Source organism: Pleurodeles waltl, unplaced genomic scaffold, assembly GCF_031143425.1.
Source record: "Pleurodeles waltl isolate 20211129_DDA unplaced genomic scaffold, aPleWal1.hap1.20221129 scaffold_39, whole genome shotgun sequence".
Taxonomy (NCBI): Eukaryota; Metazoa; Chordata; class Amphibia; order Caudata; family Salamandridae; genus Pleurodeles; species Pleurodeles waltl.
The window spans coordinates 3,752,521-3,777,035 of NW_027150097.1; the positions used below are offsets into that span (position 1 = coordinate 3,752,521).

The following is a 24,515-nucleotide window of genomic DNA, read 5'->3' on the forward strand; positions in this document are numbered from 1 at the left end:
GATCAGCTCTGGAGACTACACAAGGTGTATGTGTGTTTGTAATCAGTGCTGGAGATTTCCTGCCTGTGTTTGTGTAAAGACTGGTGCCTGCCTGTGTCAGTGCCTGCGGTATGAGCAGTGCCTGTGAGTGATGGAAGCAGCTGTCCTGCTGTCTGACTGTAAAGGGACAGAGCCCGATGTCTGTCTGTCCTTGAAGGAGATGAATGTATAAACACGTATTAAATGGAAAGTTTCTGAGATGTGTTGCTTTTTATGTGACGTCCAACACTGCATTAGAATAATAAAAGCATTTTAAGTTACTGGTTGAAAATAAAGATGTGTTTCTGCCCGGTCTAGAACTGGGGCCTTTCACATGTGCGTGAACGTGATAACCACTACACTATGGAAACCTAAAGGAGACACAAAGAGGCAGCTTCAGCTCTGATGAGTGAGTGCTGAGTAGCACCAACTGCAGCAGTGACGCGTAGTGCAGAGTATTGTACACATAGGAGGTCTCTCAGTGAGTGCATAGAACTGATTTCTGCACATATAGGAGGTCTCGGTGCGTGCATAGAACTGACCTGCACAGATAGGCGGTCTCTCACTGAATTCATAGAAGTGACTTCTGCGCTGATTGGAGGTCTCGTCTCTCAGTGAGTGCATAGAACTGACTTCTGCACAGATAGGAGGTCTCGTCTCTCAGTAAGTGCATAGAACTGACTTCTGCACAGATAGGAGGTCTCTCAGTGAGTGCATACAACTGACTTCTGCACAAATAGGAGGTCTCTCAGTGAGTGCATAGAACTGACCTGCACAGATAGGAGGTCTCAGTGCGTGCATAGAACTGACCTGCACAGATAGGAGGTCTCTCACTGAATTCATAGAAGTGACTTCTGCGCTGATAGGAGGTCTCGTCTCTCAGTGAGTGCATAGAACTGACTTCTGCACAGATAGGAGGTCTCGTCTCTCAGTAAGTGCATAGAACTGACTTCTGCACAGATAGGAGGTCTCTCAGTGAGTGCATACAACTGACTTCTGCACAGATAGGAGGTTTCTCACTGAATGCATAGAACTGACTTCTGCACATATAGGAGGTCTCGTCTCTCAGTGAGTGCATAGAACTGACTTCTGCACAGATAGGAGGTCTCTCAGTGAGTGCATAGAACTGACTTCTGCACAGATAGAAGGTCTCTCAGTGAATGCATATAACTGAGTGTTGTAAAAGCATCATGTCTCTCACAGACTGGACATCGCTGAAGGATTCACGGATTAGTGATCTCTGTTCACATCTAATAGGCCTCTCACTGAACACTCAGTGGTGAATGATGCACAGACACGAGGTCTCTCTTCACAGCTAAGCGCTCTTACTGAATACAGATCACTTAGCGCTGGAGATTACACAAAGTGTGTGTGTAATCAGTGATGGAGACTACACAATGTGTGTCTGCGTTTGTAAGCAGTCCTGGAGATTACACAATGTGTGTGTGTGTTTGCAATCAGTACTGGAGTCTACAAAGTGTGTGTGCATTTGTAATCAGTGCTGGAGACTACACAATGGATGTGTATTCGTGATCAGCCCTAGAGACTACACAATGTGTGTGTGTGTTTGTTTTCAGTGCTGGAGACTACACAATGTGTGCGTATTTGTAATCATTGACGGAGACTACACAATATGTGTGGGTTTGTAATCAGTGCTGAAGACTACACAATGTGTGTGTTTTTTTATTTTGTGCTTGAGATTACTCAATGTGTGTGCATTTGTAATAAGTGCTGGAGAATACACGTGTGTGCATTTGTAATCAGTGCTGGAGACTACACGGTGTGTGTGTGAATTAGTAATCAGTGCTGCAGACTACACAAAGTGTGTGTAATTGTATTTAGTGCTGGAGACTACAGAATGTATGCATATTTGTAACCCTCCCACATTCTCTTAACTCACTCCTGGTGCCTGAGTCTCTCACACTCTCTTAACTAACTCCCAGTGCTTGTGACTTTCACTCTCTCATAACTCACTCCTAGTGTCTCACTCTCTCACAAACTTTTAACTCACTCCCAGTGAGTATCCCTGAGGACCCTCAGTTGTTGTCACTTGTGCTTTAGGATTCTATGCTCAGAGTCTGGACATTTCCTGCCTGTGTTTGTGTAAAGACTTGTGCCTGCCTGTGTCAGAGCCTGCAGCATGTGCGGTGCCTGTGAGTGATGGAAGCAGCTGTCCTGCTGTCTGACTGTAAAGGGACAGAGCCCGATGTCTGTCTGTCCTTGAAGCTGCTGAATGTATAAAGAGATTGTAAATAGAAATTATGTTATATGTGGGTCCTGTGGAGCCCTAGAGCGCATTAGAACAATAAAAGGAGCAGCTTTTGTGAGTTAGAGCAGAAAAGAAAAGTGTGTTTCCGCCCGGTCTCGAACCGGGGACCTTTCGCGTGTTAGGCGAACGTGATAACCACTACACTACGGAAACCCACATGGAGCACCTTGAGGCAGCTTCGGCTCTGATACCCAGCTGGAAGTACATGCAGCGCGTTATATGGAGTGCACTGAATGCTGTGCACTCAGGAGGGGTCTCAGTGCTTTCAACTGAATGCTGCAGAGATAGGCCTCTGACTGATCACTCAGCAGTGACTGATGCACGGATAAGAGGTCTCGGGGACTGAACGCCGATCCCTAACCAGTGTCTGAGGCTCTCACTCTCTTAACTCACTCCCAGTGCCTGAGTATCTCACTCTCTTAACTCACTCCCAGTGCCTGAGTCTCTCCCTCTCTTAACTCACTCCCAGTGCCTGACTTTCCCTGATGGTGCCTCAGTTGTGGTCACTTTTGCTTTAGGATGCTATGCTCAGAGTCTGGACATTTCCTGCCTGTGTCAGTGCCTGCAGCATGCGCAGTGCCTGTGAGTGATGGAAGCAGCTGTCCTGCTGTCTGACTGTAAAGGGACAGAGCCCGATGTCAGTCTGTCCTTGAAGCAGCTGAATGTGCAAACACATATTAAATGGAAAGTTTATGAGATGTGTTGCTCTTTTATGTGGAGTCCAACACTGCATTAGAATAATAAAAGCATTTAAAGTTACTGGTTGAAATAAAAAAAGTGCGTCCGCACAGTGATCTTTCGCGTGTGAAGGAAATCTGATAACCACTACACCACAGAAACCTGCACAAGGCGCCTATAGGCAGCTTCAGCTCTGAGAAGCGCTGTGCACGAAATGCAGTGCTTAACGCGCAGCACACTGATTATTGTACACATATGAGGTCTCTCCCTAAATGCATAGAACTGAGTGCTGCACTGATAGGAGGTCTAGCACTGAATGCATAGAACTAAGTGCTGCACTGATATGAGGTCTCTCACTCAATGCATAGAACTGAGTGCTGCACTGATAGGAGGTCTCTCACTCAATGCATAGAACTGAGTGCTGCAATGATAGGAGGTCTCTCACTCAATGCATAGAACTGAGCGCTGCACTGATAGGAGGTCTCGCGCTGAATGCTTAGACCTGAGCGCTGCGCTGAGAGGAGGTCTCTCTGGATGCATAGAACTGAGTGTCGCACTGAAAGGAGGTCTCTCACTGAATGCATAGAACTGAGTGCTGTAAAAGCTTCATGTCTCTCACTGAATGGACATCACTGAAGGATACAGGGATTAGTGATCTCTGTTCACATCTAACAGGCCTCTCACTGAACGCTCAGCAGTGAGGGATGCACAGACCCGAGGTCTCTCTTCACAGCTAAGAGCTCTCACTGAACACAGATCACCTGTTGCACCATTGCATCCCTGAAGCCCGGTGCAGAGAGTGGACGCAGCGCTCCCTGGTGGTCTAGTGGTTAGGATTCGGCGCTCTCACCGCCGCGGCCCGAGTTCGATTCCCGGTCAGGGAAGATATTTGTTTTTCATATTCTCCTTTAACGACTGATTTGGTCTTTAACTGTTTCAATAGAGTTTCATGTGTTTAATTACATCAATTACTTTATGACGTGGCCAGTATTAGACACATTCATAACGGTGCAAAATGGAAACATCTTAATGACAAAGATATCACTAGTCTTTCGACTTCAGGTGACCTCCAGCTACCCCATCCCTTATTGGGAGCTGCAGATCTCCCTTAAACTGTTTATAAAACATGAGCATTAAAAAAAATGCCCAAGCTACTGAAGCAAGTATACACCAAACAGATGTACGAATTGAGAAATATTCTTGTTACGCCCCAAAACAAATAGAAATGTGAATGGGAAGGCTGGAGTTTTTCAAAGTCTGCTTATTTTTCAAAGATGGAGTTATAAATTAGCCTCTCACACATCACTTTGTTTTTAAAGCTCCTGACGCAGCCTCTCGTTTTCTGGGAGCAGATAGCGCTTCAATGAGACCAACAATAGTCCACGCCTCTCTGTGCTATACTTGTGCCGCTCCAACTTCACTTGTAGCCTTTGGTTTCAGATCCCTTCACATGAATCTTACAATTTTTCGTTTTGTTATGTTATCTGTACATACACTGTTATTCTACTAATATTACATGTTATCTATTTCTGTGCAAAGCCACAAGGACTCATCAGGCATCACGGACCCCAGGGGTTCACATACCACCGGGGACCCCCGGAGGTCCTTGGACCACTGCTTAAAATTTGCTAACACACAAAGCAAACGGGCAGGACTTTCTTGGGAACTTGATGAATGAATATCTAGAGGGCGGCTTTAGCATTGGTGGCCCCCGTGCGAACATCTTTGTTGGCCCCGCCCCCCCATGTCCCCCTTTTTCATAGATTCCTCACCTACTGCCCTCCAGTGGGCTCCACATCTCTCCTTAGCCCGTCTCTCACATTTACTTACTTTATAGCGCTTCTTGTTCCAAGGTAGAGTGTCAGAGCGCTTTACATTACCAACATATTATACAGAGACAATAGGTCATACAAGTGTGTAAATCAATGTATAGGAGATGTTACTCAAGACAATGAGGACTGCAAGGTGTAGGAATGACGTCATCCATACTGGTAGGCTTTATATGTTACGACTTCTTGGTCTGGAGAAACGAAGAGGAGGATTTACTACGTTTTCCCGCAGTGCAGTCCCCAAGGTGCTGCGCAGTGTTCACAAACAGTGCACAACAGCACCATATCTAGTAATATATGGTGCTGCTGCTCTCACCTCTAGTGCTAGTGCAAAGCTGTGTCTGTGTTGTGAAGCACAGGTTTTATACTGGAAGGTTACACTTCCTGCACAAATTCTATGCTTTGACAAAGTTTAACACTTTACTACGTTGCAGCAGAAATTGAGATGAGGATGAATTTCTTGTTAAAATACAGTGTGACATGACAGATTTGCCGTTCATGGTATTACATTTCATTTTGTGTTATTTTGCTGAACGTTCCGCTAATTACATGAAAGCAAATTATGCAAATTAAGCACACCCCTGTTCCGTAGCTGCAGAAGCGCAGAACGGGACTGGACCTGCTGTTTGAGACCCGTGTGGGGACCTGAAGGGCTGAACCTCCTCCCACTTGTATCGAGGACTAAGAGGTGGACTTCAAGGATCAGTTGTCTGACCTCCTGTTCGGCTGCAAGGACACAACAAGCTACAAGAGGCCTTATTCCTGGTGTTCACAGCTGGCGAGCAGCAACTGGAAGCAGACTGAGCCCTGCTTGTGGCCTCTGCTGAAAGTCCTGCCCCTATCTCAGAGCAGTGCTTGAAATGGAAAAATTAAAGTGCAGGTACTCTGTGCTAGAGTACCTGCTTGTTTCCGAGAAGTGCCGGTACTCTCCAATTAAAAGTATTACGTTTTTCTTGAGATGTGCCGGCACTCTACCTCTCAAAATAAAAAAGTATCGGTACTCAGTACCGGACAGTACCTGCCCATTTAAAGCACTGTTTCAGAATTTTTTTTTTTTTTGTCTATGTGGTTTTATACAGCTCAAACTATACCCAAAGGTTTTGGAACGCTTTACATGAGCTTACGTTGCACAAGGACACATTCATGTTTGGTAGGCACGGGGAGATTACTTGATTTGCCCAAAAACACAGGATGTTGAGCCGACTCTGAGACTTGAACCTGGTTCCCCAGCTCCAAAGCCGGCAGCTCTGCAGAGGGAGAGGGAGAGGGAGAGAGAGAAAGACAGAGTGCGAGAGAGAGATTAAAAGGACTGTTAGGTGATAATATCAGTTAAAACATACAGTTTCAAACACAGAAAGCAACTGAAATTCACCGGTTATCGTTATCTGATGCAGCTATAACTCATGACTTAAAGTTACTACAGCTCGCACCCTCGCCGTGCACTACTAAGTTTCTCATGTATTACATCAGTCATGACATGTTGTGTCATATCATTCATAACATCACTGCCACATCTGCAATGACATCATTGATGACAACACTGGACACGGTGGGGGGCTCGAGTTATAGTTCCTTCATTCAACTATAACTGGTAAATTTCAGTGGTTTTAAAAGGGAATATTTTAAAGGAAATATATACTTAACTAAATAGTCCTTTTAACCATATACACGCATACATACGCATGCACACAAACACACCTTGCAGCAGCTCTCACTCTACAATTCTTTTGTTATATTTCAATGCAGTCCTCTGTCCTGGTCTCGCTGCTCCCTCCGAGCACTTCCTTCACCAACCCTTTTACTATTTCATTCAAAACAAGAATTGACAAAACATACTCAAGAGCTATTGGCTTTGTCGAAGTTTGATATTGTACAGGAGCATGACTGCTGTGCAGCATCACTGCAAGTAAAAGAAAAAGTGCTACGATGTGGCTAGAGCTGACCGACGTAGCGCTTTTTTTTAGGTTGAGCGATCTGTGGGCTTTTAACCACGCCCACCGCACCCACATCACTATCACTCGTTCATAGACTTGCCTTTCAAAATTCCTTTGTTATCATTGCTTTACGTTTGTCCCTTCTCGGAGCCGTTTTGTTACCGCCTTGGCGATCTACCCTTTACATGGATAATTACACTTTTGCTCATACGTTTGACTGCAAGCGAACTTCTTTTTCCTTTTGTGTCTCTCCTTTACGCTCCTGACGGCAATGGCGCATTAAATCAGCTTGTTTATGTCAACTGTTTTACTTTTCATTTTTAATTTATGTGGCAAGAAAAGTCTAGTTAGGAATTTACAACACTATTCGCTCTAACTCTAGCAAACGCAAGACCCATTGCATTGCAAATGTTTTTTCCCCATTTGTTTCAGTCATGCTGCATGGAAGCCGCACTTCTGTACAACATGGCTAAACCACTTGACGAGCTATTGGCTTTGGCAATGCTTGTTTCCACTGGTCATTGTCCCAGTGAGTTGAAGGCTTTGTGGGCTGGATTTTAAGGCGGGGGCTCTGGTTGCACCTCTGGCACTTTCTGAAGGGTCGGGGGGTGCTTCCAGGGGAGGGGAGATGAGAGAGCCGGGGGGCTGCTTTTTACCCCCCAGTCCGACCCTGTCAGGGGTTTATCTCAGCGGTCGATGGCGGTCTGACCCTGTCCTGGGGGGTCACTGTCTACAGACACCTGCAGGGAATGAGTCCAGGAGATCAGTAGCGATGGGGTCCACGTAACTGCATCTAACGTTGAAAATATGATAGTGTCAGAAGTGGGATTCGAACCCAGGCCTCCAGGAGAGACTGCGACCTGAACGCAGCGCTTAGACCGCTCGGCCATCCTGACAGCTGGGGGTCACTGCTGGTGACGCTAGTGATGGACAGGATGAGGGGGGCTGTGTGCACAGCGCTGTTCGGCATCTCCAGGGCTCTCTTCCAGCTCTGTTCGGATACGAACAGTCATTGATGTTCCAGTTCCATCACTTGAAGGATATTTCTGACTGATCTGTCCCCGGAGTGTTTCACCGCAGGAAGCAGTAACAGGCACTGAGGCTCTCAGACACTGACTTTCCTCTCAGTCGCTGCTCCTCAGGCGGGCACAGAGTTTGCTTCTCAGTGACTTGAGCTGAGCAGAGACCTGGGCTCCGCACTTCACACTCTTTCTATAGGGGAAGCAGGGACTGACATGTACCGTCCATCACTGACAGCAAAGACACGTGATACTTCATTTTACACGAGTAACGCTGCATTTAATACATTTACAATATCACTGAATGAAGACGATCTACAAAGCGCCTGTGATCCCAAGAAACATCTCATTCGTCACAAACTAAACTTCCTGTCAGTGCCTCGAGGCGACCTTGGGGAGCTTTGCTTATAGCACATAATTTATTATCGTTACAGCGATTATCTGCTTGCTTTTCTGTGAAACCTCCTAAAGAGTGGACAGTAGGCCCCCGGGGACCAGTTACCGGACACCACTTCCGGTGAGTGGGCCGAGGATGTATGTACACACCGGGGATGCTGAGCCCACACACACATGCAGCCCGTACAGAGGGGAAGAAAGAAAACAACACCATTGCCCTCATCTAAATGAAATGATCAGCTGCTTCACCAGAGCCTGTGTTTTCTCCAAGCTCGACTTGTTCAAAGGCTACCACCAGCTGGAGCTAGACGTGCAGTCCTGCTACATCACAACATTCTCCACCCACCTAGGATTATTTCGCTACAAGCGATTAAGCTTCAGGGTGTCACCAACAGCAGAAATATTTTAGAAGATGGTGAGACGAGTGATCATGCCTGTAAAAAACTGTCTAAACTACAGCAATGACATCTTGGTATTTGGTCACGCCAACGAAGACCATGACTTGGCAGTGTGGGAGGTCTGCAAACAACTAGGAACGGCTGGCCTGACACTGAATAAGTTACAATGCGAACTGGGGAAAAGAGAACTTGTGTTCTTCTGACATATCTTTTCCTGAAACGGGATGCAACCAGAACCCAGCAAGGTAGAAACACTACGCAATGCACAACCTCCAGTGGACGCAGAAGAAGTGAGGTCATTTCTGGGTCTAGCGAGCTACTGCATACAATACATCAAGGATTTTGCCACTGTGACCACCCTGCTTCACGTACTGACCAGACAATTACAACCATTTCTCTAGACAGTGAAATAAGACAAGGCATTTAAAAATATCTGACATGCTGTCACAGCATATGTATACTTTGACACATCCCTACGCACGGAGCTCACTGTAGATGTCAGCCCAGTAGGGTTGGGAGCCATTCTAGCACAACATAAGCCCAGAAGAGACTCAGCACAACCAATTGTTGCATATGCAAGCAGCAGTCTATTGGACTTGGAGAGGACTTACTCTCAGCCCAAGAGAGAAAGTCTAGTGGTCGTGTGGGCATGCGAACATTACCAAATGTTCATCTATGGAAAACAGTTCACCATCGTACACAGTTTTCTCATCAATAATGTTACTGCAAATGTTACAGTGATATTATTAATTATGCTATTAAAGATGTAATTAATGCTGTAATATTGTAGGAGGCTGGTCTGGCTTATAGTGGGTACCAATTGGTACTCACACCATGTGCCACGTCCAGTTATCCCTTATTAGTAGATTAGTAGTGTTCTAGCAGCTTAGGCTGATAGAGGTAGCTATAGAAGAGCAGCTTAGGCTGAACTAGGAGACATGCAAAGCTCCTGCTATTCCACTTATATCACTTAGCACTATGTCATAAGATACACATTACTCAGAGTTACTAAAAATAAAGGTACCTTATTTTAGTGACAATATGCCAAAAGTATCTCAGAGGATATACTCCCTTAGGAGGTAAGTAATATACACAAAATATACACACAAACCAAAATCAGGTAAATAAACAGTTAGAAAAGTAGTGCAAACACTGTAGAAGACAATAGAATTCATTATGAGACAATAGGCCAGGGGCAACACAAACCACATACTCCAAAAGTGTAATGCGAACCACGAATGGACCCCAGGCCTAGTGTAGTGTGTAGAGGGTCACTGGGAATGTAATAAAACACTAAGGGTGTCCAAGATACCCCACCCCAAGACCCTGAAAAGTAGGACTAAAGTTACTCTACTACCCCAGAAAGACAGTAAAGTTGAGATAGGGGATTCTGCAAAGACAACAACTGACTGCAAAGCACTGAAGACAGATTCCTGGACCTGAGGACCTGAAAAGGAAGGGGACCAAGTCCAAGAGTCACGCAAGTGTCCAGGTGGGGCAGGAGCCCACTAAACTCCAGATGAAGGTGCAAAAGGGCTTGCTAGCTGCAAGGATCGTAGTTGAAGATAAAGGGTGCTGCCCGGGCCCAGGATGGACCAGGAGGTCGCCCCTTGGACGAGGAGACAGAGGGGGCGCTCAGCAACAGAGAGAGCCCATGCAGAAGCAGGCAGCACCCGCAGAAGCACCTGAACAGGCGCATAACAAAGCTGAACCCGATGGTCATTTCAGCAAAACAAAAGAGGGTCCTACGAAACCGGTGGTCAGCTCAGCAAGTTGAGCAATGCAGGACGGAGTGCTGGGCATCTATGCTGTGCTGTGCATGAAGGAATCCTTGCAATAGTGCACAGAAGCCCTAGCAGCTGAAGATCACGTGGTGCACAGGATTACTGCCTAGCGTGGGGAGGCAAGGACTTACCTCCACCAACTTTGGGCAGAACGACCACTGGACTGTGGGAGTCACTTGGATCCAGCTCCTGTGTTCCAGGGACCACGCTCGTCGAGATGAGAGGGAACGCAGAGGACCGGTGACGCAGAAGTTTGGTGCCTGCGTTAGCTGGGGGAAGATTCTGTCGATCCACTCGAGATTTCTTCTTGGCTTCCAGTGCAGGGTGAAGGCAGACAGCCCTCAGAGCATGCACCACCAGGAAACAGTCGAGAAAGCCGGCAGGATTAGGCACTACAATGTTGCTGGTGGTCTTCTTGCTACTTTTTTGCAGTTTTGCAGGTGTCGTGGAGCAGTCAGCGGTCGATCCTTGGCAGAAGTCAAAGAGGGCGGTGCAGAGGAACTCTGGTGAGCCCTTGCATTCTTTACCTGGTGAGATACCCACAGATGATACCCTAAATAGCCCTCAAAGGAGGATTGGCTACATAGAAAGGTAAGGACTTATCAGGAGGGGTCTCTGATGTCAACTGCTGGCACTGGCCACTCAGAGGTGTCCATTGTGCCCTCACACCTCTGCATCCAAGATGGCAGAGGTCTGGGACACACTGGAGGAGCTCTGGACACCTCCCCTGGGAGGTGCGGGTCAGGTGAGTGGTCACTCCCCTTTCCTTTGTCCAGTTTCATGCCAGAGCAGGGCTGGGGGGATCCCTGAACCGGTGTAGACTGGCTTATGCAAGGAGGGCACCATCTGTGCCCTTCAAAGCATTTCCAGACGCCAGGAGAGGCTACTCCTCCCAGGCCCTTCACACCTATTTCCAAAGTGGGTCTGTGAGTGTCTGGGTGGGTCTGTCACTGGGTGCATGACTGCCTGAGTGGGACTTTGAGTGAGTGTGTGAGTGGCTGAGTGGGACTGTGAGTGGGTGCATGAGTGTCTGAGTGGGTCTGTCATTGGGTGCATGAGTGTCCGAGTGGGTCTGTGAGTGAGTGCATTAGTTTCTGAGTGGATCTTTGAGTGGGTGTGTGAGTGGCTGAGTGGCTCTGTGAGTGGGTGTGTGAGTGGCTGAGTGGGACTGTGAGTGGGTGCATGAGTGTCTGAGTGGGTCTGTCAGTGGGTGCATGAGTATCTGAGTGGTCTGTGACTAGATGCATGAGTGTCTCAGTGGATCTGTGAGTGGGTCTGTGAGTGTCTGAATGGGTCTGTCAGTGGGTGCATGAGTATCTTAGTGGTCTGTGACTAGATGCATGACTGTCTCAGTGAGTCTGTGAGTGGGTATGTGAGTGTCTGAATGGGTCTGTCACTAGGTGCATGACTGCCTGATTGGGACTATGAGTGGTCGAATGAGTAATTGCGTGGGTCTCTAAATGAGTGCATTACTACCTGAGTGTTCTACCTCTTTTGTCACCGATAGTCACAACTTTGTCGCAACCTTACATAGGGAGGCCATGCTGAGCATTGCAATGTATTTGCAAATATTGCAGGTGGTGAAAAAAAAATGTTTTCTGTTGTTTTAAACACATAATATGACCTTTAAACACCCCTATATCCCACCTTGAAGTGAGGGTACCTCCAACCTAACCCCTTATACCACTATTATTGGTTATTTTCAGCCCCAGGGACCGTATCCAGTTACATAAAATAGCGGCAGCAACTTTCGGCTTAGGATGCGGACAGCCAATCACGGCATTCCAGTTGGTGCGTGCATTGGCAATTCATTGTGAATTTGTTGGGAAGTATTTGTGCTTCTAGATATATAAATTTGGATTTCCTTAATTTCTCTAAAACTAATGTACGGATTTACACCAAATAAAAGTGTGCTTTCCGCACCAAAAAGCTATTATTCTGCCAAATTTGGTGCAATTGCGTCCAGTGATTTGGACTGTAGTCTTGTTCAAAAATCCTATGGGAATTAAAATGGGAAATGCACTTTTTTTTTACCCCCCCACTTTTCCTTGGCCCCAGATTGACAGATCGCCCCAATACTTTCCATGCACAACAAGATGCCTGAGCACACATTTTCTGGAAAATTCCATGAACATTCGTCAAATGACGCCAAAGAAATAGCCAAGTCAAAAAGCACTTTTGAATAATGGTCTGTGTGGTCCACCGACCCAGGAGTGGGAATTACACAGTAGTCGGTCATCTCTGAGCATGCAGTGCTGAAGTGCGCAGGTGTGAAAGGACCATCAAGGTGTATCCCACAGGTGCTGGAGGACATCAGTCTGGGAAAGGTGCACGTGCATTAACTTATTGTAACCTACCCGAGAGGATTACTTTTTGTAACGTGAATCATTTCTGTGTGTTGGCCCCTCTAGACCAGTGCTTCCCAAACTGTGGTCCGCGGACCCCCAGGGGTCTGTGACACATTCCCAGGGGGTCCGCAGGCCTGGACTGGGAGGAAGGCAATTCTCCTCTGACAAACACTTGCATTTTTTATATAGTTATTGCTTCTCTTGAACACTTTTAAGAGCACTGCAAACTTCCAGGTACAGCTTTCCAACAAAAATAAAAGCATCAAGATTACTCTAGTGATTAATGTCCCTGCTGGAGAGAGGGGCGGGAGTTTTGTCTAGTGGCAGTTCTGACTCACAGGTAGCACAGAGGGTTAATATGCCTGCTGCAAAGAACCCGTATCAGGCAAAGAACAGTATTTTATGTGCATAGCACAGTGGGTTACTGCTTTTGTTTCTTTTCTTACTGTGCAGTACATAAGTCACAATCATAATCTAGCACAGAGAGCTATGAACTGGCATTAAGGAGCTGCATGCAAACTGCAAGGCACAAATTAGAAGGTTATTCTTTTCCCTAGACTTTTATTTTCCTTGCACTGCTAAATAAGGTTTGCTTGCATAGAAATACATTCTTGATATTAAAGTCAATGCTAACCACCGTGCTGTGTCCTGAGTTTGTGCTTCTCCAAACTAAGCACTCTTAGAAGATGCCTACCAGTGTGGATGACGTGAATCCTACACCTTGTCTTCCCCTGTAAAGTGCTCTGACTCCCTACACTGGTATGAGAGGCGCTATAAAACAAGTGAATTACATGTGCTAGAGAGGCTATGGAGAGATGAGAGGCTCTTATGATTGTACACCACACATTTATGTAAAAAAACATTCTCAGATCTATACACCTAAAGATAAAAACAGGAATCGCTTGGGAAATGTTGAATCTGACCTGAGGATTCAGCTTTCCTAAATAAAACTAAACATTGAGAAGTTAGTCGCTGAGATGCAGTGCCGACCTTCCCATTAAAAGGTTTCCATTTTGAATATTTTTCCAATATAAAATAATTATTTCGTTAGTAATTTGAGCGTTTGTTTGGTGTGCACTTGTTTGTGTATTTTTTGCAAATTAGTGTTTTAATGTTTGAAATTTAAATCGTACAAGTTGCTTGGGGTCCCCGACTTTCAGTAATGACTCAGTGGGGGTCCCCAGGAGTCAAAAGGTTGGGAACCACTGCTCTAGACGATGGGAGGAGATGGACGAATCACTTTTAATAGATTGTTTTTTACAGTTATAACCATTCTTTTATATAAGCAAGGTGCTTTATAGTTTGGTTAAACTAAACTAAAGGATTAACTAGATTAATTCAATTACAAATTTGGAAGAAAACCAACCGGTAATGGCTGATCCTGGAGACTAAACAAGGTGTGTGTATTCGTGATCAGCTCTGGAGACTACACAATGTGTGTGTGTTTGTGATCAGCCCTGGAGACTACACAATGTGTGTGTGTTTGTGATCAACCTTGGAGACTACACAATGTGTGTGTATACGTGATCAGCTCTGGAGACTACACAAGGTGTGTGTGTTTGTGATCAGCCCTGGAGACTACACAATGTGTGTGTATTCGTGATCAGCCCTGGAGACTACACAATGTGTGTGTGTTTGTGATCAGCCCTGGAGACTACACAATGTGTGTGTGTTTGTGATCAGCCCTGGAGAGTACACAATGTGTGTGTATTCGTGATCAGCTCTGGAGACTACACAAGGTGTGTGTGTGTTTGTAATCAGTGCTGGAGATTTCCTGCCTGTGTTTGTGTAAAGACTGGTGCCTGCCTGTGTCAGTGCCTGCAGCATGTGCAGTGCCTGTGAGTGATGGAAGCAGCTGTCCTGCTGTCTGACTGTAAAGGGACAGAGTCCGATGTCTGTCTGTCCTTGAAGGCGATGAATGTATAAACACATATTAAATGGAAAGTTTCTGAGATGTGTTTGTTTTATGTGGAGTCCAACACTGCATTAGAATAATAAAAGCATTTAAAGTTACTGGTTGAAATGAAAAAAGTGCGTCCGCACAGTGACCTTTCGCGTGAAGAAAATCTGATAACCACTACACCACAGAAACCTGCACAAGGCGCCTAGAGGCCGCTTCAGCTCTGATAAGCGCTGTGCACGAAATGCGGTGCTTAACACGCAGCACACTGATTATTGTACATATATGAGGTCTCTCCCTGAATGCATAGAACTGAGTGCTGCACTGATAGGAGGTCTCACACTGAATGCATAGAACTGAGCGCTGCACTGATAGGAGGTCTCGAACTGAATGCATAGAACTGAGTGATTCACTGATAGGAGGTCTCTCACTCAATGCATAGAACTGAGTGCTGCACTGATAGTAGGTCTCGCCCTGAATGCATAGAACTGAGCGCTGCACTGATAGGAGGTCTCTCACTTACTTCTTATATCTTAGTGCTGCACTGATAGGAGGTCTCGCACTGAATGCATAGAACCGAGTGTTGCACTGATAGGAGGTCTCTCGGTGAATGCATAGAACCGAGTGTTGCACTGATAGGAGGTCTCTCGGTGAATGCATAGAACTGAGTGCTGCACTGACAGGAGGATTCTCACTTACTGCTTAGATCTGAATGCTGCACTGATAGGAGGTCTCTCACTCAATGCATATAAGTGAGCGCTGCGCTGATAGTAGATCTCTCACTCAATGCATAGTACTGAGTGTCGCGCTGATAGGAGGCCTCTCACTGGACGCATAGAACTGAGTGCTGCACTGATAGGAGGTCTCTCACTCAATGCATAGAACTGAGCGCTGCACTGATAGGAGGTCTCTCACTCAATGCATAGAACTGAGTGTCGCGCTGATAGGAGGTCTCTCACTCAATGCATAGAACTGAGTGTTGCACTGATAGGAGGTCTCTCACTCAATGCATAGAACTGAGCGCTGCACTGATAGGAGGTTTCTCACTGAATGCATAGAACTGAGTGCTGTCAAATTATCCTGTCTCTCACTGAATGGACATCATTGGAGGATGCACGGATTAGTGATCTCTGTTCACATCTAATAGGCCTCTCACTGAACACTCAGCGGTGAAGGATGCACAGATACGACGTCTCTCTTCACAGATAGGAGCTCTCACTGAATACAGATCACTTAGCGCTGCGAAGCTCGGGTCTCTGCTCTTCACACTTGCCAGACCGGCTCTTGCACTCTGTGGCTTTTAGTGACGTGTACATCGGTTGTTTACAGCTGGGGCCAGGTGTGTTGTTTCTCTACATCCGGGTGTCCGCTTCCCGCACTCCCAGGGGTCAGCCATACTCCTGATAGGAACCATTTTATAGCGCTACAGATTCATTGTGTAAAGTCCGCACCAGCAATAAAGGACGAAGAGTGAATCAGGACACGAACCCACTCAAATGGGGTGTGATGTGGCCAACCGTGAGGATAGGGTTGCGCTGGTGTGATGGGGGCCTGGTGGGGTGATGGGGGCCTGGTGGTGTGATGGGGGCCTGCTGGGGCGATGGGGGCCTGGTGTAATGATGGGGGCCTGCTGGGGTGATGGGGGCCTGGTGTAATGATGGGAGCCTGCTGGGGCGATGGGGGCCTGGTGGTGTGATGGGAGCCTGCTGGGGTGATGGGGGCCTGGTGGGGCGAGGGGGGCCTGGTGGTGTGATGGGAGCCTGCTGGGGCGATGGGGGCCTGCTGGAGCGATGGGGGCCTGGTGTAATGATGGGACCCTGTTGGGGTGATGGAGGCCTGGTGGGTGATGGGAGGGGCTGCTGGGGTGATGGAGGCCTGGTGGGTGATGGGAGGGGCTGCTGGGGTGATGGGGGCCTGCTGGGGCGATGGGGGCCTGCTGGGGTGATGGAGGCCCTGCAGGAGGGATAGGGCCCTGCTGGGGTGATGGGGGCCCGTTGCCAGAGACCCCCTGGGGTCTGAGGGGATTGCTGCAGACCGAGCACCCGACAGTCCTTTGGAACATAGACTGACATTGACCCAAGTTTGTGTAAGGTGTTGTTTGTGCTTCGTGTGTCAATAATGTGTCCAAGTAAAGACAGACAAGGGCAGTGGGTGAATCTCCTATGACTGATTAGTAAAGTGAGTAATTGTAAAGTTCAATCTTCCTCACAATCTCAATGTGTTTGATGTGTTTGCGTTTGTTCGACTTTCCCCAGGAGCCTCAGACCTGGTCTGGTCTTGTCCGTCTGTCTCTGTTTCTGTAAGTGCTTGTTTGACTCTCATCTGGTACTTTTGTGAGTTCGGATTTCCTGTAAAAACATGGGCAGGATGAAGACAAAGCTGAAGAAATAAAACCTCCCTGCAGAATCCACCACAAAGATCCAATCAGTGCACCTGCTGCACCATTGCATCCCTGAAGCCCGGTGCAGAGAGTGGACGCAGCGCTCCCTGGTGGTCTAGTGGTTAGGATTCGGCGCTCTCACCGCCGCGGCCCGGGTTCGATTCCCGGTCAGGGAAGACATTTGTTTTTCATATTCTCCTTTAACGACTGATTTGGTCTTTAACTGTTTCAATAGAGTTTCATGTGTGTAATTACATCAATTACTTTATGACGTGGCCAGTATTAGACGCATTGATAACGGTGCAAAATGGAAACATCTTCATTACAAAGATGTCACTAGTCTTTCGACTTCAGGTGACCTCCCGCTACCCCATCCCTTATTGGGAGCTGCAGATCTCCCTTAAACTGTTTATAAAACATGAGCATTAAAAACAATGCCCAAGCTACTGAAGCAAGTATACACCAAACAGATGTACAAATTGAGAAATATTCTTGTTAATCCGCAAAACAAATAGAAATTTGAATGGGAAGGCTGGAGTTTGTCAAAGTCTGCTTATTTTTCAAAGATGGAGTTATAAATTAGCCTCTCACACATCACTTTGTTTTTAAAGCTCCTGACGCAGCCTCTCGTTTTCTGGGAGCAGATAGCGCTTCAATGAGACCAACAATAGTCCACGCCTCTCTGTGCTATACTTGTGCCGCTCCAACTTCACTTGTAGCCTTTGGTTTCAGATCCCTTCACATGAATCTTACAATTTTTCGTTTTGTTATGTTATCTGTACATACACTGTTATTCTACTAATATTACATGTTATCTATTTCTCTGCAAAGCCACAAGGACTCATCAGGCATCACGGACCCCAGGGGTTCACAGACTACCGGGGACCCCCGGAGGTCCTTGGACCACTGCTTAAAATTTGCTAACACACAAAGCAAACGGGCAGGACTTTCTTGGGAACTTGATGAATGAATATCTAGAGGGCGGCTTTAGCATTGGTGGCCCCCGTGCGAACATCTTTGTTGGCCCCGCCCCCCATGTCCTCCTTTTTCATAGATTCCTTAACTACCACCCACCAGTGGGCTCCACATCTCTCCTTAGCCCGTCTCTCACATTTACTTACTTTATAGCGCTTCTCATCCCAAGGTAGAGTGTCAGAGCGCTTTACAACACAAACATATAATACAGAGACAATAGGTCATACAAGTGTGTAAATCAATGTATAGGAGATGTTACTTAAGACAATGAGGACTGCAAGGTGTAGGAATGACGTCATCCATACTGGTTGGCTTTATATGTTACGACTTCTTGGTCTGGAGAAAGGAAGAGGAGGATTTACTACGTTTTCCCGCAGTGCAGTCCCCAAGGTGCTGCGCAGTGTTCACAAACAGTGCACAACAGCACCATATCTAGTAATATATGGTGCTGCTGCTCTCACCTCTAGTGCTAGTGCAAAGCTGTGTCTGTGTTGTGAAGCACAGGTTTTATACTCGAAGGTTACACTTCCTGCACAAATTCTATGCTTTGACAAAGCTTAACACATTACTACGTTGCAGCAGAAATTGAGATGAGGGTGAATTTCTTGTTAAAATACAGTGTGACATGACAGATTTGCCGTTCATGGTATTACATGTAATTTTGTGTTATTTTGCTGAACGTTCCGCTAATTACATGAAAGCAAATAATGCAAATTAAGCGCACCCCTGTTCCGTAGCTGCAGAAGCGCAGAACGGGACTGGACCTGCTGTGTAAGACCCGTGTGGGGACCTGAAGGGCTGAACCCCATCCCACTTGTATCGAGGACTAAGAGGTGGACTTCAAGGGTCAGTTGTCTGACCTCCTGTTCGGCTGTCAGGACACAACAAGCTACAAGAGGCCTTATTCCTGGCGTTCACAGCTGGCGAGCAGCAACTGGAAGCAGACTGAGCTCTGCTTGTGGCCTCTGCTGAAAGTCCTGCCCCTATCTCAGAGCAGTGCTTGAAATGGAAAAATTAAAGTGCAGGGACTCTGTGCTAGAGTACCTGCTTGTTTCCGAGAAGTGCCGGTACTCTCCAATTAAAAGTATTACGTTTTTCTTGAGATGTGCCGGCACTCTACCTCTCAAAATAAAAAAGTATTGGTACTCAGTACCGGACAGTACCTGCCCATTTCAAGCACTGTCTCAGAGGTTTGTTTTTTTGTCTATGTGGTTTTATACAGCTCAAACTATACCCAAAGGTTTTGGAGCGCTTTACATGAGCTTACGTTGCACAAGGACACATTCATGTTTGGTAAAACACAGGATGTTGAGCCGACTCTGAGACTTGAACCTGGTTCCCCAGCTCCAAAGCCGGCAGCTCTGCAGAGGGAGAGGGAGAGGGAGAGAGAGAAAGACAGAGTGCGAGAGAGAGATTAAAAGGACTGTTAGGTGATAATATCAGTTAAAACATACAGTTTCAAACACAGAAAGCAACTGAAATTCACCGGTTATCGTTATCTGATGCAGCTATAACTCATGACTTAAAGTTACTACAGCTCGCACCCTTGCCGTGCACTACTAAGTTTCTCATGTATTACATCAGTCATGACATGTTGTGTCATATCATTCATAACATCACTGCCACATCTGCAATGACATCATTGATGACAACACTGGACACGGTGGGGGGCTCGAGTTATAGTTCCTTCATTCAACTATAACTGGTAAATTTCAGTGGTTTTAAAAGGGAATATTTTAAAGGAAATATATACTTAACTAAATAGTCCTTTTAACCATATACACGCATACATACGCATGCACAAAAACACCTTGCAGCAGCTCTCACTGTACAATTCTTTTGTTATATTTCAATGCAGACCACTGTCCTGGTCTCGCTGCTCCCTCCGAGCACATCCTTCACCAACCCTTTTACTATTTCATTCAAAACAAGTATTGACAAAACATACTCAAGAGCTATTGGCTTTGTCGAAGCTTGATATTGTACAGGAGCATGACTGCTGTGCAGCATCACTGCAAGTAAAAGAAAAAGTGCTACGATGTGGCTAGAGCTGACCGACGTAGCGCTTTTTTTTAGGTTGAGCGATCTGTGGGCTTTTAACCACGCCCACCGCACCCACATCACTATCACTCGTTCATGGACTTGCCTTTCAAAATTCCTTTGTTATCAATGCTTTACGTTTGTCCCTTCTCGGAGCCGTTTTGTTACCGCCTTGGCGATCTACCCTTTACATGGATAATTACACTTTTGCTCATACGTTTGACTGCAAGCGAACTTCTTTTTCCTTTTGTGTCTCTCCTTTACGCTCCTGACGGCAATGGCGCATTAAATCAGCTTGTTTATGTCAACTGTTTTACTTTTCATTTTTAATTTATGTGGCAAGAAAAGTCTAGTTAGGAATTTACAACACTATTCGCTCTAACTCTAGCAAACGCAAGACCCATTGCATTGCAAATGTTTTTTCCCCATTTGTTTCAGTCATGCTGCATGGAAGCCGCACTTCTGTACAACATGGCTAAACCACTTGACAAAGGCAATATCTCTTGCATAGGTACGACCTATTGGCTTTGGCAGTGCTTGTTTCCACTGGTCATTGTCCCAGTGAGTTGAAGGCTTTGTGGGCTGGATTTTAAGGCGGGGGCTCTGCTTGCACCTCTGGCACTTTCTGAAGGGTCGGGGGGTGCTTCCAGGGGAGGGGAGATGAGAGAGCCGGGGGGCTGCTTTTTACCCCCCAGTCCGACCCTGTCAGGGGTTTATCTCAGCGGTCGGTGGCGGTCTGACCCTGTCCTGGGGGGTCACTGTCTACAGACACCTGCAGGGAATGAGTCCAGGAGATCAGTAGCGATGGGGTCCACGTAACTGCATCTAACGTTGAAAATATGATATTGTCAGAAGTGGGATTCGAACCCACGCCTCCAGGAGAGACTGCGACCTGAACGCAGCGCCTTAGACCGCTCGGCCATCCTGACAGCTGGGGGTCCCTGCTGGTGACGCTAGTGATGGACAGGATGAGGGGGGCTGTGTGCACAGCGCTGTTCGGCATCTCCAGGGCTCTCTTCCAGCTCTGTTCGGATACGAACAGTCATTGATGTTCCAGTTCCATCACTTGAAGGATATTTCTGACTGATCTGTCCCCGGAGTGTTTCACCGCAGGAAGCAGTAACAGGCACTGAGGCTCTCAGACACTGACTTTCCTCTCAGTCGCTGCTCCTCAGCCGGGCACAGAGTTTGCTTCTCAGTGACTTGAGCTGAGCAGAGACCTGCGCTCCGCACTTCACACTCTTTCTATAGGGGAAGCAGGGACTGACATGTACCGTCCATCACTGACAGCAAAGACACGTGATACTTCATTTTACACGAGTAACGCTGCATTTAACACATTTACAATATCACTGAATGAAGACCATCTACAAAGCGCCTGTGATCCCAAGAAACATCTCATTCGTCACAAACTAAACTTCCTGTCAGTGCCTCGAGGCGACCTTGGGGAGCTTTGCTTATAGGACATAATTTATTATCGTTACAGCGATTATCTGCTTGCTTTTCTGTGAAACCTCATAAAGAGTGGACAGTAGGCCCCCGGGGACCAGTTACCGGACACCACTTCCGGTGAGTGGGCCGAGGATGTATGTACACACCGGGGATGCTGAGCCCACACACACATGCAGCCCGTACAGAGGGGAAGAATAAGCAGACGGCGCGCACCTCCGTGTGTTTCCTTGGCGGGATGGGTGTGGGAAACACGGCAACTGGTGATGAGAATGCCCCTGCCGCTCACCCTGCTTCACTGTGTGCATCCCACGTGTGTCTCCCACCTCTGCTCAGCCCTTGCCACCTCGACACTGGCGCCCGCTTTGCAATGCCAAAGTCTGATGGGCACATACTCCATTTTTGCTGCATCTGTGTTCTCAAAAACTGCCACAAACATTGCGGTAAGCACCGCTGAGCCCCAAGGCCCTAAATTGAGGGCAAATTTGTTTTCGTCACCGGCGTCGATCTCAGGCCTAAGCAGGATCTTGGAGGAGTGTGGTGTAATCAGTGCCCAGCTTAAGGTCACGCACTGAGAACCAATAGGCTGCAGGAAGGCCCCGGTGACCATTTTTATGGGCGAGCGCAAAGCGCTCAGTCCATTCAGTGATCTCTCTTTGGGCTTCAAACCACGCCCATGCCACGTCAGTCACTTAAATTGGTTCGTGGGCTTGCCTTTTAAAATCCGCTTGCTTTCATTTGTGAAAGGCATGCATACCTCATGCCTTTTCCAGTGTTTAGCTCACCTACACAGCACCAGTAAACTACTAGAAACATACGAGGCTCATGTTTTGAGCCTGGTTTCTGGACTACTTTATCTGTTAATTTTCCCTGCAGTGCGATCGAGCTCAGTTTTTTCATTTTCAATTTGAGCACGATCGCGCTGTATTTTACATAGCGCGATCGCACTGTGTTTTTTTTCTTCTTTTAATTTGTGTGGCAAGAAAAGTTAGGTTAGGAGTTTACAACGCAAATAGCTCCAGCTTAAGCAAATGCGAGCCCCAATTCATTGAAAATGCTGGTTATGTTAGGCATCATACAAAGAGGCCCAAAGAACATCTAGACCGGGCACCGTTGGTCCTCCAAAACAGGGAGGAGACACTTGAACATTACATTCACATTGTGGGGCCAGTTTTCAACTCCTGCCACCTGAACACTACATTGCAATGTTCAGCCAGATTTCAATACATCCTTGACGACCTGCCACCAAGGACATTGTGGCCGAGCCACAGCACCACATGCCTGTGACTGGCCACCGTTACCATCATGTCAGAGGAGAGCAAAGAAAGCACGCTTCCAATCGCAATCTTAAGGCAACCTCTGCCATTTGACCTCTCTGATTCCCAAATGAAAGGAGCTCGCTGGGAAAAAGGGATCAGGCAGTTTGAACGATATTTGAGTGCCGCCTGCAAGGGCCGCACAGACGAACAGACAAGAGACCTATTGCTAAACCTCTTTGGGGGTGATGTTGAAGACTTGTTTGTAACATTGCCACCGGAGTCAATAACTGCAACGAATAAAGTGCCTAACAGACAACTTTGACCCGCAGTGGAACTTGTTTTTGAGTGCTACACATTCAACGCAGCCTTCCAACGACCAGACAAATCCCTCGTCGATTTTGCAACCCGATTGCGCAAACTAGTCACCTACTGTGATTTTGACAAGTTTGACAATGGGGCAGCGATTAGACTGTGCATCATCGAAAGATGTCACTCAACTGGGTTCCGTATGAAAATACTAAAAGAAACGTACACACTAGACAAAAGACTGACCATGGCGCGGTCAGAAGCCAGAGCCATATCACATACCATCCAAATGGAAACCGGGAGAGTGCGGATGATGAAGCAAGCTCATCCCGTGGCTGGGAGCTACACCAGACAAGACACCAATGCCACCAAAGGAGAAACACGGAAGAACATGTTACCCCTGCTGCCTAGAATACCTGCATGTCTGTGCATATCCAAATGTCAGAAATGCAACTGTGACAACCACTTTGTCTGCATGGTTGGACACATCAAGGCAGAAAGCAGAAGCCCTGCAAGATCACGCATAGCTGCGAGCTGACACGCCTTACACGTGGAAGCATGCAATCGCAGCTCTTCCACTGACTCAGATGCCGCCAGTACACGCAACACAAACAAACGTCTATATCTCATGTCAGACATCCCAACACAAGAACGCACATCTAAACAGATCCAGCTTGTCGACAAACGGTAAATAAAGATGGCGACGGTAGAGATTCCAGTCGGCAGGCACACCACACAATTTATACTTGAAAGCGGAGCCATATGCAACATCATGTGCATGTCGGAGTATGAAAAAATGAAGCACAAGCCTTCACTGTCGCCCTCCACTGTCGACGTGTTCACATGGGGAGCGAGGCAACATGAACATACATGGGGAATTTTGTGGAGACGCTCATATACAACAACACATCGGTGCAAAAAGAGGTGCATGTACTAGGGGAGATGTTCCAGTGCCGTGTCTGCTCAGCAATATCACGGCGCAAGTGATGGGGCTAGTAGGCATGACGTATCACACCGCTAAATGGCAAAACATCGTAAAGGAACACCCTGCGCTCCTCAATGGGCTTTGAAAGCTGAAAGACGTGCAAATCACTCTGCTCATCAATGAAGCAGTCAAACCGGTGGCTCAAAATCACTGCAGACTTCCTGTGAACCTCCAGCCACAGGTAGAAGAAGAAATAAAAAGTTTACTAGCACAGGACATCATCGAGTCAGCGGAAGGACCAACGCCATGGCTGCCCCCCATCGTGGCTGTGCCAAAGAAAAACACAGAGAAAATACAAATCTGTGTTGACATGCCTCTACCGAACACAGACATAGAAAGAAAACAACACCATTGCCCTCATCTAAATGAAATGATCAGCTGCTTCACCAGAGCCTGTGTTTTCTCCAAGCTCGACTTGTTCAAAGGCTACCACCAGCTGGAGCTAGACGTGCAGTCCTGCTACATCACAACATTCTACACCCACCTAGGATTATTTCGCTACAAGCGAGTAAGCTTCAGGGTGTCATCAACAGCAGAAATATTTTAGA

The 24,515-nt window shown here is 46.9% G+C and overlaps 4 non-coding genes across 4 annotated transcripts; 2 read left to right on the forward strand and 2 right to left on the reverse strand.

The window, feature by feature from the left end:
* Nucleotides 1–2,367: 2,367 nt before the first annotated feature.
* Nucleotides 2,368–2,440, reverse strand: TRNAV-AAC (transfer RNA valine (anticodon AAC)). The gene has a single exon. It is a non-coding gene; the product is annotated as a tRNA-Val (tRNA).
* Nucleotides 2,441–3,777: 1,337 nt separating this feature from the next.
* On the forward strand, nt 3,778–3,849 carry TRNAE-CUC (transfer RNA glutamic acid (anticodon CUC)). The gene has a single exon. It is a non-coding gene; the product is annotated as a tRNA-Glu (tRNA).
* A 13,208-nt stretch (nt 3,850–17,057) lies between these two features.
* TRNAE-CUC (transfer RNA glutamic acid (anticodon CUC)) lies at nt 17,058–17,129 on the forward strand. The gene has a single exon. It is a non-coding gene; the product is annotated as a tRNA-Glu (tRNA).
* Nucleotides 17,130–20,814: 3,685 nt separating this feature from the next.
* TRNAL-CAG (transfer RNA leucine (anticodon CAG)) lies at nt 20,815–20,897 on the reverse strand. Its single transcript has one exon. It is a non-coding gene; the product is annotated as a tRNA-Leu (tRNA).
* Nucleotides 20,898–24,515: the final 3,618 nt, after the last annotated feature.